Source organism: Chiloscyllium punctatum, chromosome 3 (assembly GCF_047496795.1).
Source record: "Chiloscyllium punctatum isolate Juve2018m chromosome 3, sChiPun1.3, whole genome shotgun sequence".
NCBI lineage: Eukaryota > Metazoa > Chordata > Chondrichthyes > Orectolobiformes > Hemiscylliidae > Chiloscyllium > Chiloscyllium punctatum.
Window position 1 is genome coordinate 139,200,506 of NC_092741.1, and position 12,547 is coordinate 139,213,052.

At 43.7% G+C, this 12,547-nt stretch overlaps 1 protein-coding gene across 3 annotated transcripts in view; it reads left to right on the plus strand.

Moving 5' to 3' along the window:
- rnf144aa (ring finger protein 144aa) overlaps positions 1-12,547 on the plus strand; it is a 76,119-nt gene that overhangs the window by 13,118 nt on the left and 50,454 nt on the right. Inside the window, exon 2 of one of the 3 annotated variants that reach the window (XM_072561227.1) lies at positions 2,528-2,658. The exons of 1 other annotated variant lie outside the window; for it this stretch is intronic. The gene's annotated coding sequence lies outside the window, so the exon portion shown is untranslated. The remainder of the gene's footprint in view (positions 1-2,527; positions 2,659-12,547) is intronic. One more of the 3 variants, XM_072561236.1, reaches the window with a different exon arrangement.

Sequence of the window (12,547 nt, forward strand, 5' to 3'; positions counted from 1 at the left end):
TTTGGATGTCTAACTCTCAAAGGTCTGCTCCATTGTGATCTTTCTAGCGTTATTTATGTGTTTGAAGACTATTTGGAGATTTATTGTTATGATATCTTGCAACTACTAGGCGGGTAGAAAACAACCGAGTTGATTCTTGACCTTTTTTAGTTTGTACACATGTTACTTATGAGTAGTTATATCTTACACTGGATTATGTGAACTAGGAACAGGTTGTTCTTGTAACATTAGTATTCATCATCTTAGTGGCAATATAAATTTTTAAAATGCACAAAGAATACAGCTGTAATGTGCGTAACCCCTTAAAGTTAGAATGGGTTTTATTCCAACATAGGTGTGTTAGTAAAACAATGAGACCTATGGATAATGGCAGAAATAGTTGTGCGGAGGAGAGATGGATGATAACATGACTCTGTTTGGGGCGGCATAGTGGCTCAGTGGTTAGCACTGCAGCCTCACAGCGCCAGGGACTCACATTTGATTCCAGCCTCGGGTGACTGTCTGTGTAGAGTTTGCACGTTCTCCCCAAGTCTGTGTGGGTTTCCTCCGGGTGCTCCGGTTTCCTCCCACAATCCAAAGATGTGCAGGTTGAACTGGACATGCTAAATTGCCCATAGCATTAGGTGCATTAGTCAGGGGAAATGTAGAGAAATAAGGGAATGAGTCGGGTGGGTTACTTTTCAGAGGGTCAGTGTGGACTTGCTGGGCTGAAGGGCCTGTTTCCACACTGTAGGGATTCTAAGTTCTCTGTCAGGAATGGTGGGTCACCTAGCAATCATGAAGAATTTATTTACAAATTCGTAACGTCCATAATTAGTTGCTGTGTGGGGATGCAAACCAGGAATGTTTGGGATATCAGTTGCTAATTTCTTCATCTATTTCGTATTTATTTCGTATCTATCGGTGGATGATATGAAGACTTTGATAGTGGTCTGTGTGCAGATTCCCTTCAGCCTGTAGTCATCAATAAAGCTGTTGCCATTAATCTTTGCACATTCTCCCCGTGTCTGCGTGGGTTTCCTCCGGGTGCTCCGGTTTCCTCCCACAGTCCAAAGATGTGCAGGTCAGGTGAATTGGCCATGCTAAATTGTCCGTAGTGTAGGTAAGGGGTAGACATAGGGGTATGGGTGGGTTGCGCTTCGGCGGGGCGGTGTGGACTTGTTGGGCCGAAGGGCCTGTTTCCACACTGTAAGTAATCTAATCTAATCTAATCTAATCTAATCTGATTTAAACCAAGTCCCATTCAGCAATCATCCTCCTTCTGCTTGCTAGCCTACATTGACTTCTGATTCAGCAACACTGCAGCTTGTTTTTGGTTTCATTATCCTTCTATGGCCATGACTTTCACTGTCACTGTATCCTCCTGAGACTTTGGGATGCTTACTTTTTCTGCCAATTCTGGCCTCTTGTTCATCGCTCCACCATTGCTGACTATTCCTTCAGCTAGCTCAGTCTTAAACTCTGGAATTCCTTCCTGAATTCTCATTGCCTTTTGACCTCTCCCTCAGCCATCAGGGTTTTAAGGGGAGCCTAATTATTTCACCAAACGTAAAGGTATCTGTCCCAATGTCTCTTAAGTGCTTTTATTTTAAAACTTTGTTTGACACTGCTTCCTATGAAATGGCTTGGGACTTTTTATTCCATTAAAGGCACTGCATAAACAAGTTTTTGAATGTTGACATTAGCAAACGGTAGAACAAAAGGATAAAGTATCTCTTATAGCATGATTCAAGAAGAATAAATTTACTTCGAAATTTGTGAGAACTTCTCAGGAAAGAGGTAACTGATAAATTGAGATGGAATGATGAATCTAAATAAACTTTTGTTAAAATGACTGCTGGATAATTGCTTAGTTTTAGGGTTTACATGCAGGAAAGGTGCAGAAATAATTGAGTAGAAATTCAGTGGAATCCTGCTTTGCATAAGGAAATGCAGTTACAATGTATGTCTGAACAGTTGATTTCTTTGTAAATGATAATCCACATATTTGAGCTATGTTTGAATATCTGATTAGTTCAAGGGACACTCATTCCATAATTGCTTGTGAAACAATTAAATGCTTGTTGCAATAATGTGGCAAAACAAAATATATTCTTAACTTGCAGGAACTCTGCACAATCTTGATGGGTTTTCTATACAGAATAATGGATTTGCAGAGCAATCACACTTTTATACTGTTCAATTAATTTAAAAATTGGAGAAATATTTGGATTATAGTTCTGATAAATGATCAGAATACTATGGTGATGTAATATTGATGAAATGCAGTGATTCCTGGCACTCACTGTCAATTTAATTCAAAGGTTTGCCAATGGGTTAAAGAATGAAGATTGATAGCCCATTAATATGGCCCCTTTAATGGATTATTTTCAGAGAAATGTTTTTCACATATTCTTGCAGGAATTTAACTAAGTGGGTTACCTTAGTAATTGGAGAGAGTATGTGAGGTCAGTGGAAGTATGGGCTTGATGGGCTGAATGGCCCTTCCTTCTCAAGATATGTTCTTACATACATATTTCTCATGCAGCAGTGATGGAACAGTCCCTTTGATTAACTAAACAGCGCACAAAGGCTGTGTGGAATGGATCAACATCTCAGCATCCTACTGTACACCTCTGTCATATATTGGAAAGAAGTTATTCAGTAATGGACTAAGAGGTAATGCTTCTCTTGCAAGCTATTTTTTTCACTTTTGACTGTGAACAGTAGTTCCTTTCATTCAATGTAATCCACTTTAGATCCTTAGCCGGTTTAGAGTGTGACAGTATGATGGCTTCTTAAGTTTAAATCTTTTGCATGCATTCCCTTTACAGTTTTCTTGTTGTATACAGCATTTCTGTTCTACTGAAAATTCAAAACTCTTACCTATATAATCTTTAGTCTCAATTTTCAGAATAGGGAAAAAAGTTAAACCTAACCTGTTTAGTTTGTTGCTGACAATTTTTGTTTTGTTTTCTTGCAAATTATTATTTGCATAAAACTGTTGATGACTTCATTTCTATTGTACACTTACAATTAAACCTCTGCAATTAACTTCTGGTTATCGTGTACCTGAAAGTTGTAACTTCGTTATTGAAATTATACATAAATTTCTGTGGACTTTTCAAGCGTTCAGTAATTTTAGATCTGATCCTTACAAGTCAATGCAAAATTGCTTTGTGCAACTGCTGCTAAAAATTAGCCACTGGCTGATCAGTGGGCAAAAGTTACTTACAATTGAGGATTCTTATGGAAAGAGGAGAGAGATATGGTTTAACCTGTTTTAATCTGAACACGAATGGCCATTTGTTTCTATTTTTCTGTATTTTTAATTATGGACCGAAAACAGCAAGAATTCTTTTAAAAACTAAAGATTTCTAGGCAGCCCAATGATGCACTGCTGCTTCACAGCACCAGGGACTTAGCTCCACTTCCAGCCTTGGGTGACTGGCTGTGTGGTGTTTGCACATTCTCTCTGTGTCTGTGTGGGTTTCCACCCTGTGCTCTGGTTTCCTACCACAGTCCAAAGATATGCAGGATGGGTGGATTGTCCGTTCTAAAGTACCCAGCAGTGTCCAAGAATGTGCAGGCTAGCTGTGGTAACTGTGGGGTTATGAGGCTAGGTTGGGGTCTGGGTTTGGATGGGAAGCTGTTTAGACAGTCTGACAGACTCGATGGGCTAAATTGCCTTTTTCTGCACGGTGGGAATTCTATGAATCCGAAAGATTACTGCAGTTTCTGAAAGCAAATAATCTGCCAGTCATTGTATGTACTGTTTACACAGCTACTAGTTCAAGCAGCAGTAAATGGTTTTCCAAAAATGGAGAATCAGTCAGTAAAAAGTAGCTAATTCATCTGTGGACTAGTGACCAGTTATTGACTGGTTCCCAGGTAGCTAAGCAGATCGGGGTTGTGAACAAGAGATGGAGAAACCGTCAGATCTCCACAAACTCAGAGCAGATCTCCATACTCTGCAATAAAAACAACTATGCCTGAGAAAAATCCATTTATTTTTCCTTCAGTTGCTGAAAGCTATGAATTTTAATTGATATATCAGACACTTTTAATATGTGTAAGCCAGTCATAACGTGTCTTCTAAAAACAAGTGAAAACATCTGGAGAAGGAAGATAGAGGAGCTGTGTTCTGATCAGCAAGCTGTGTGGACTAGGAACCACTGAATTGTCTTCCCAGTGTTTACCTCTAGCCATAACACCCATTTTACCCCTTCTGTTTCTTCTTCTCTGTGTGTGTGTAAGGGGGGGTGGGGGTGGGGGTGGGGGGTTTATAAGAGGCTAGAGCTTTATCTAGTAGAGTTGTAGCGTCATAAGATGTACAGCACGGAAACAGACCCTTCGGTCCAACTCTGTGCCAACAGCTCATAATTATTTACCTGTCGAACCTATTTCATAGAATTCCTATAGTCCGGAAGCAGGCCATTCAGCCCATCGGGTCCACACCAACCAAACAGCATCCCACACAGACCCATCCACCTGACCCAACCCTGTAACATTTCCTATGGCTAACCAACCTAGCCTACATATCCATGGATACTGTGGGCCATTTAGCATGGTCAGTCCACCTAACCCGCACATCTTTATGACTTTGGGAGGAGACCAGAGCACCTGGAAGAAACCCATACAGACATGTGGAGAATGTGCAAACTCCACACAGACAATTGCCCTAGGGTGGAAATGAACCCAGGTCCCTGATGCTGTGAGGCAGCAATGCTAACCATTGAACTACTGTGCCACCTAATTTATTTGCAATAAATAGTAGTACTTGTTAAGTATACCGACCTGGTCCATGCTTTCTGTTCACCTCGATCTGAAAGTTAGCTAAATTGTGGAATTCTGCATATTTTAATAAATCTTTTAACTTTTGTGACAGGCTTGATTTTCAGTGCGCTACCTCAAGTGAGGCATAATAAGACATGGAGGAGTTCTGGTTCTATGCTGATAAACATAAATGAAAGGATATTAAGAGAAAGCATGTCTATTTATTTATTAACAAAACAAATCCATATGCACACCAGAAAATGCTTCATAGCCAATAGGTGATTTTTGAAGAACAGTCACTGTTGTGTACAAATTGCACTTATTGTGATCCTTTCTTGGTAAGTGAGTGCAAAGTGTTTGTTTCTTGTATTATATTTCCCAAGGGGAGTGTATTAAGTCAGTACACATCTCCATTTTAATTAGAATATGGTAAGGAGTCACATTTTGTTAGAAAAAATTACATAATGGAAAATAGAGTTGCTCTCTGCTGGTCAGTCTCTGCTCAAATTTGTGCCCATTGGATATTCCCAAATAAAAATATAGTTTTGAAGAATAATTTGCCTGATGAGCAGAGTGAAGTAATGCAATGTGGCATGCTGCTTTAAAACAAAACACTTGTAAAATATGTGTATTTTACAAAATTAACTGTAAACATTGCATTATATTACCAGAGCTCAATATTCTAACATGATGGACAATGATATTAGTTGTTGTGGTTCTGTTCGCCGAGCTGGGAATTTGTGTTTCAGACGTTTCGTCCCCTGTTTAGGTGACATCCTCAGTGCTTGGGAGCCTCCTGTGAAGCGCTTCTGTGATCGTTCCTCCGGCATTTGTAGTGGCTTGAACCTGCTGCTACAAATGCCGGAGGAAAGATCACAGAAGTGCATCATAGGAGGTTCCCAAGCACTGAGGATGTCATCTAGACAGGGGACGAAACGTCTGCAACACAAATTCCCAGCTCGGCGAACAGAACCACAACAACGAGCAGCCGAGCTACAAATCTTCGCACAAACTTTGCATGATATTAGCATGTTGGAAGTCATGTTTAATACTGACAGCCTTCAGATGTGAGCCAAAATGTTACTTAACATATAACAAATATTGGGAGAAAGCAAAAATGTTGGAAATATCTGCAGAGCCTGTCAATATTTTAAGTTATTGGTATGTAGACCATTGAAGAGACCATATCATAATGTCACAATTATATACTTTCCTCCTGAAGATCAAAACTATTAAGTCACCTTATTAAATCTTCTTTCCCTTCAGAAAATGCTAGGGGACAGAGGGTCAAGCATGAAGGAGGAACTGAAGGAAATGGTATTGGGGAAATTGATGGGATTAAAACTCAGTAAGTCCCCAGGGCCTGGCGCTCTGCATCCCAGTGTACTTAAGGAAGTAATTCTAAAAATAGCAGACACATTGGTGATCATTTTCTTGCATTCTGTAGACTCTTGAAGAGTTCCAATGGACTGGGAGGTACCTAATGTAACCCCACTCTTTAAAAGAAGGAGAGAGAAAATGGGGAGTTATAGACCCGTTCACCTGACATCAGTTATGGGGAAAATGCTGGAGTCAATTATTAAGAACGTAATAACTGAGCACTTGGAAAGCAGTGACAAAAGCAGTCCTAGTCAGCATGGATTCACGAAAGAGAAATCATGCTTGACAAATCTTCTGGAATTTTTGTTGAGGATATCTCCAGTAGAGTGAACAGGGATGAATCGTTAGATGTTGTGTACCTGGAGTTTCAAAACATTTTTGGTAAGGTTCCACACAAGAGATTAGTAGGAAAAATGAAAACTCATGGCATCGAAGGTAATGTATTGACATGGATAGAGAACAGGTTGCCAGACAGGAAGCAGAGAGTTAGAATAAACGGGCACTTTTTAGAGTGGAAAGTAGTGATGTGTTGGTTGCTGCAGGGTTCAGTGCGGGATACCAGCTGAACACAATATATATTAATGATTTGGACAAAAGAATTGAATGCAGTATCTCCAAATTTGCAGTTGACACTAAGCTGGGTGACAGTGTAAGCTGTGAGGAGGATGCTAAGAGGCTGCAGGGTGACTTGGGCAGACTGGCTAAGTGGGCAAATACTTGGCAAATGCATTTGTGAATCAATATGAGGTTATCCACTTTGGTCACAAAAACAGGAAGGCAGATTATCACCTGAGTTTAGGAAAAGGTGAGGTGCATTGAGACCTGGGTGTCATGGTGGAACGGTTGTGGAAGGTTGGCATGGAAGTGCACCAGGAAAGCTTATGGCATGTTGACCTTCATAGTGAGAGGATTTGAGTATCAGAGTGAGGATGGCTTGTTGCAGTTATACAGGGCCTTGGTGAGGGTGCATCTTGAGGAAAAGACTTTTCCTGAAGAAGGGCTCATGCCCGAAACGTCAATTCTCCTACGTCTTGGATGCTGCCTGACCTGCTGTGCTTTTCCAGCAACACATTTTCAGTGAGGGTGCATCTTGAGTATTGAGTATTCCTAGTCTGAGGAAAGACATTCTTACTATTGAGGGAGTCCAATGAAGATACACCAGACTGACATATGAGGAAAGACTGGATCAATTGGGCTTGTATTCACTGGAATTTAGAAGAATGAGGGGGTATTTCATAGAAATCCTGTTGGGACTCGACAGGCTAGAGGCGGGAAGAATTGGCAGCAGAGAGGCCAGGTGAGGGGAAGCAAGCAATAATGAGAGTGGTGAAATATCAGCCATGGCAGGAGGTGGGTTCAGTAGCAGAGCTGGTGAGGTGGCAGAGTGACCTGGCAAAATGGAGAAGGCCATTGACCATCTTGCAAAACTGCTGGGTGTTTCTCTGGACAGTTGAGACTGCATGGACGCTGGTGTCAACCTTGGGACCAGGCTGGCAGTATCTGGTATTGTGGCCTTCTCTGCCATCCTTTGGGAAAAGGACCTCCATCCCCTTACCATCCTATCCACCAGGACCTTCCGGTTCCTGTCTGAAATGTGGCATGTCAATTCGCTCATGTCTGCCGTACCCCCTCCAACTCTACAGGACAGCTCCAGACTTCCAGAGCTTGACTGATGCACACCTGCCTTTTAACAATGTCACCTACACCAGGGTCTCGGGATATCTCAGCAACGGCAAGCACATCTTCCTAAGGTGGGTGGGAGAATCCATCTAGTGTGGGACAAAAGGGATGCCGTGCAGCATGGTAGGTAGTCAGTGAGGCAAGACAATTGCACAAGAAAACCTGCTAGGCCTCACGAAGAGAACCCTCCTGGAACTGGACAAAAATGACAGTCGGTCTCTGGTAGGGTGAGTTGGAACCCTAAAGGGAATTGTGAGTGAAATCTCAGTCTTATTTTTTCTGAGACCACAATGGCGAAGTCTCCTCATTCTCGGCTTTTATTGGTATTTCCATCCTTAAAAGGGGTGGGCTGGACAGCTGGTTTGCAATGCAGAGGGTGATGCCAACAGTGTGGGTTCAGTTCCTGAAATGGCTGAGGTCATCATGAGGGACTTCCCTTCTTGACCTCCCCCTTTGCCTGAGATGGGGAGACCGTCAGGTTAAACCCACCAACAGTTATGTCTCTCTCTCTCTCTTAAATCAGAGAGCAGTTCAATGGTTCTCTTGGACCATGGCAACTTTATCTTTTCGTCTGTACAACATTGTTTCTGTTTCTCCACAAGTTCACAAGGAGTTTGTACTGAGGCTGTAGTAGTGGAATTTGCTTGTGCACTGGGCTTGGCCTGGCCTGAGCCTCTATACCAAGGATGACTCTGGTTGTAACACTTCAAAGCCTGCCTTTTGATAGATGGAGTTTGTCGCAAGGAAATTGTTAGTAACTTCGCATGTTTCCCAGTGTCTGATCCTTTATGGTGGATTGAGAAGTATTGGAAGTTCTACAGCTGTTGGGTGTAATGTTTGAGGTACCTCAGAAAAACTTCTTTATTTTTCTCCTGACAATTAGATGAGAATGTGACTATTTCCTGTCTTGGTAGTAAGTCAGCATTTTCTGATTTTGTCTTGTTAACAGCTGAAGGAAGTTTGCATTTTTGCGAAAAAAGATTTGAAGGTATGAACTTGGTATCTTCTTATAAGATATTTATGAAAAATGGTCATCGTAAGTTCATAAGATATAGGAACAGAATTAGGCCATTTGGCCCATTGAGTCTGGTCCGCCATTCGATCGTGGATTATATACACCTCACTCCCATTTTCCTGCCTTCTTCCCATAACCCTTCAACCCATTACCGTTTAAAAATCTGTCTAAACTCCTCCTTAAAGTTACTCACTGGCCCAGCATCCACCATGCTTTGGGATAGCGAATTCCACGGATTTACAACCCTTTGGGAGAAATAGTTTCTCCTCAACTCTGTTTTAAACTTGCTGCCCCTTATCCTAAGACTGTGACCTCTCGACCTAGAATGCCCCACAAGAGGAAGCATCCTCTCCGCGTCTATTTTATCCACACCTTTTATCATCTCAAATACCTCACTTTGTTCTCTACTCATTCATCGGTGTATAATTGTAGTCCGTGTCCCTCCTCTCATGTAAGAGGTAAGGGCGAGCGGGCACGCCAGGGCCAGCACGCGACAGTGAGCAGGGCGGGTTGCTGAGCAAGAAGAAAATAAAATTGGGTGGCACGGTGGCTCAGTGGTTAGCACTGCTGCCTCACAGCACCAGGGAGCTGGGTTCAATTCCTGCCTCGGGCGACTGTCTGTGGGGAGTTTGCACATTCTCCCCGTGCCAAGATGGGTTTCCTCCCACAATCCAAAGGTGTGCAGGTCAGGTGAATTGGCCATGCTAAATTGCCCATAGTGTTGGGTGCATTAGTCAGGGGTAAATATAGGGTGGGGGAATGGGTCTGGGTGGGTTGCCCTTTGGAGGGTCGGTGTGGACTTGTTTGGCCAAAGGACCTGTTTCCATACTGTAGGGAATCTAATCTGCGCTGTTCGCCGACATCAAAGTAAATTGGACAAAAACAAGCAGGTGTTTAGCTGTGTATTTATCAAGCATTTATATTTTGGAAGATGTTACTGATCACTGGGGCTCCAGAGGAGCAGCTAAATTATATATTGAGTAGCTCTGGAGCTTGGGTTCACTGGATGAAGTTGACTATGTTTCCGAAAAACCAGATGCACGAAATACTCTTCAGGCGAGCATGTATCCTTCCACTGTTACTTTAAAATGTTGCTTATTCAGTGCTGTCTAAAAATGGAACTAAAAATACAAAAAGGTTTGTTAACAATTTCTGTATTATTAGGCTCTGTCTTCAGCTCAGTAAGATGATATAAATTTTATTTTGTAATCCATTTATTTTCATGACAAGGAAGATCAAGAGCTGACTTCAGGCAATTAAAAGGAACTGGCTTTGAGAAATAGATCGCAGATGATCTCATGGATTGTTGCCAAATTGATTTAAAATGTACACCTGAAATAGTATCTGAACAATAAACAAATTTGATTGTGTGGCAAAGCAGTGACTAATACTGTGATTAAAAAGTGAAAGTGAACGAATTAACACATTGTTTTATTTTTGCTGCTGTTTACCGTGTAGTGTAACGATGTTATACAGCTGAAACTTCTGATGCATCGTTTGTGGAAATCAGATCAAAGATTCATAGAATTGCTACAGTGTGAAAACAGACCCTTTGGCCCAACAAGTCCACACTGACACTCCAAACAGTAACCCACCTAGACCCAAACCCCTACCCCACTACCCTATACAGAGGAAACTGGATTATCCGAATACCAATTATCCGAAAATCGGATTATCCGAAGGAGATCTCGAGGTCCCAATAGAATCATTACATCAAAGACGTGTTTCCAGCAGTGATCGCGTCTTTTGTTGACAGTGATTAAACAGGCACCATCTCCAAATGAATGACCTCCCTCTCTTTCTCTCCCCACACGTTCCCTGGAGTTCTACATAGGGGTGTACCCTAATGCCCCGCTTCCCAGGAATAATCTCTCCAGCATTGTCCTGTGCAGGGCAAACATGGAACCTGTCACGAATTTGCAGTAAAAAGTTGTGCGTGTGGCTGTGCCTGTGTGTATGCACTACCCCACAAAAGCAGCAGCAGCAGCAATCTTGTTGTTGGTGTACAGTCCGGATGTCCCGGAGAGGGGCCGTGGGTGGACGGGAGAGGGGGAGGGCTGTGGCTCTTGCGCTTTGTGCTGGGGGACGGGGTTGGACCGGTGTGGAGCGAGGGGCGGGGTTGGACCGGGTGGGGAGCGAGGGGCGGAGTTGGACCGAGTGTGGACCGAGGGGTGGGGTTGGACCAGGTGGGGAGCGAGGGGCGGAGTTGAACCGGGTGGGGAGCGAGGGGCGGGGTTGGACCGGGTGTGGAGCGAGGGGCGGGGTTGGACCGGGTGAGGAGCGAGGGGCGGGGTTGGACTGGGTGAGGAGCGAGGGGCGGGGTTGGACCAGGTGGGGAGCGAGGGGCGGGGTTGGACCAGGTGTGGAGCGAGGGGCGGGGTTGGACCAGGTGTGGAGCGAGGGGCGGGGTTGGACCAGGTGTGGAGCGAGGGGCGGGGTTGGACCGGGTGAGGAGCGAGGGGCGGGGTTGGACCAGGTGTGGAGCGAGGGGCGGGGTTGGACCAGGTGTGGAGCGAGGGGCGGGGTTGGACCGGGTGGGGAGCGAGGGGCGGGGTTGGACCGGGTGAGGAGCGAGGGGCGGGGTTGGACCGGGTGTGGAGTGAGGGGCGGGGTTGGACCAGGTGGGGAGTGAGGGGCGGGGTTGGACCGGGTGTGGAGCGAGGGGCGGGGTTGGACCGGGTGGAGAGCAGACAGTGGGGTTGAAAAGGGTTTAGGGGGTGAAGGGCGGGATTGGACCAGGTTGTGGGGTGGTGTTGGACAGGGTGGGGGCAGATTGAGAGGGTGGCGGTGTTAGGGGCAGAGTCTTGCACGCAATGCTGCTGCTGCTGCTAGTCTCCTGAACAAGGAGCAGACTTTAAAACTCCGAACCCCAGCGGAAAGGCATTCAATTGATTTTCCAAATAATCGATTATCTAAATGAAATAGTGCCCGCCCATCACGCTCGGATAATTGAGGTTCTACTGTATTTGCCCCTGACTAATGTACCTGACCTAAACACCCCTGAATAATATGGCAATTTAGCATGTCCCATACATAAATTAGATAAACTCCCTGATCCTAGTGCCTCTGTGAACGTTGTAATCTCTTTGCAGCCCAGTTTATTTAGCAAATTAAAAACTGGAAAGTCTTTAACAAAGAACAGAAATTGCTGCAGAAAGGCAGTAGGTTTCTGTGGAGAAAGCAACGAACAATTCATCTGTGGAGAAAAAACTAGAGTTGAAAACAGATACTGCTGAGTTTCTCCAGAAGTTGCTGTTTTGTTTCAGACTTCCAACATCCAAAGTTCTTTGTTTTATGGAAAACCTTTAAATTGTGTAATGGTGATCTACTGCAATCTTCCGTTTTTTTTAAGAAAGTGCTCTTGCACTGCTTTGTTTATTTATAATAGCTCTAAAGGTAAGCACATAAAATAACCTGTTCCCTTTCTAATGTAGAAAGGATAAGAAATGGGAGCAGGTGTGGAGCGATGCACAGTCAAAAGCCAGACATATTGTGCATGTCTTGCACATTTCAGCGCATGGTGCATTTAATGTCTTTTGTGCAGCCACATATGAGCCGTGTCATAAAGAGGACAACTTTTTTACCAGCCTGGAGTGTAGCTTCTGTGTTGCCACATTGTGTGCTTCTTCTAGGTCATTGGTGTCAATCGCTATATTTAACTGTAGCACAAATGCATTTGTAAATACTGCATGAAATTTAGAACTTATCCTGTGCCCC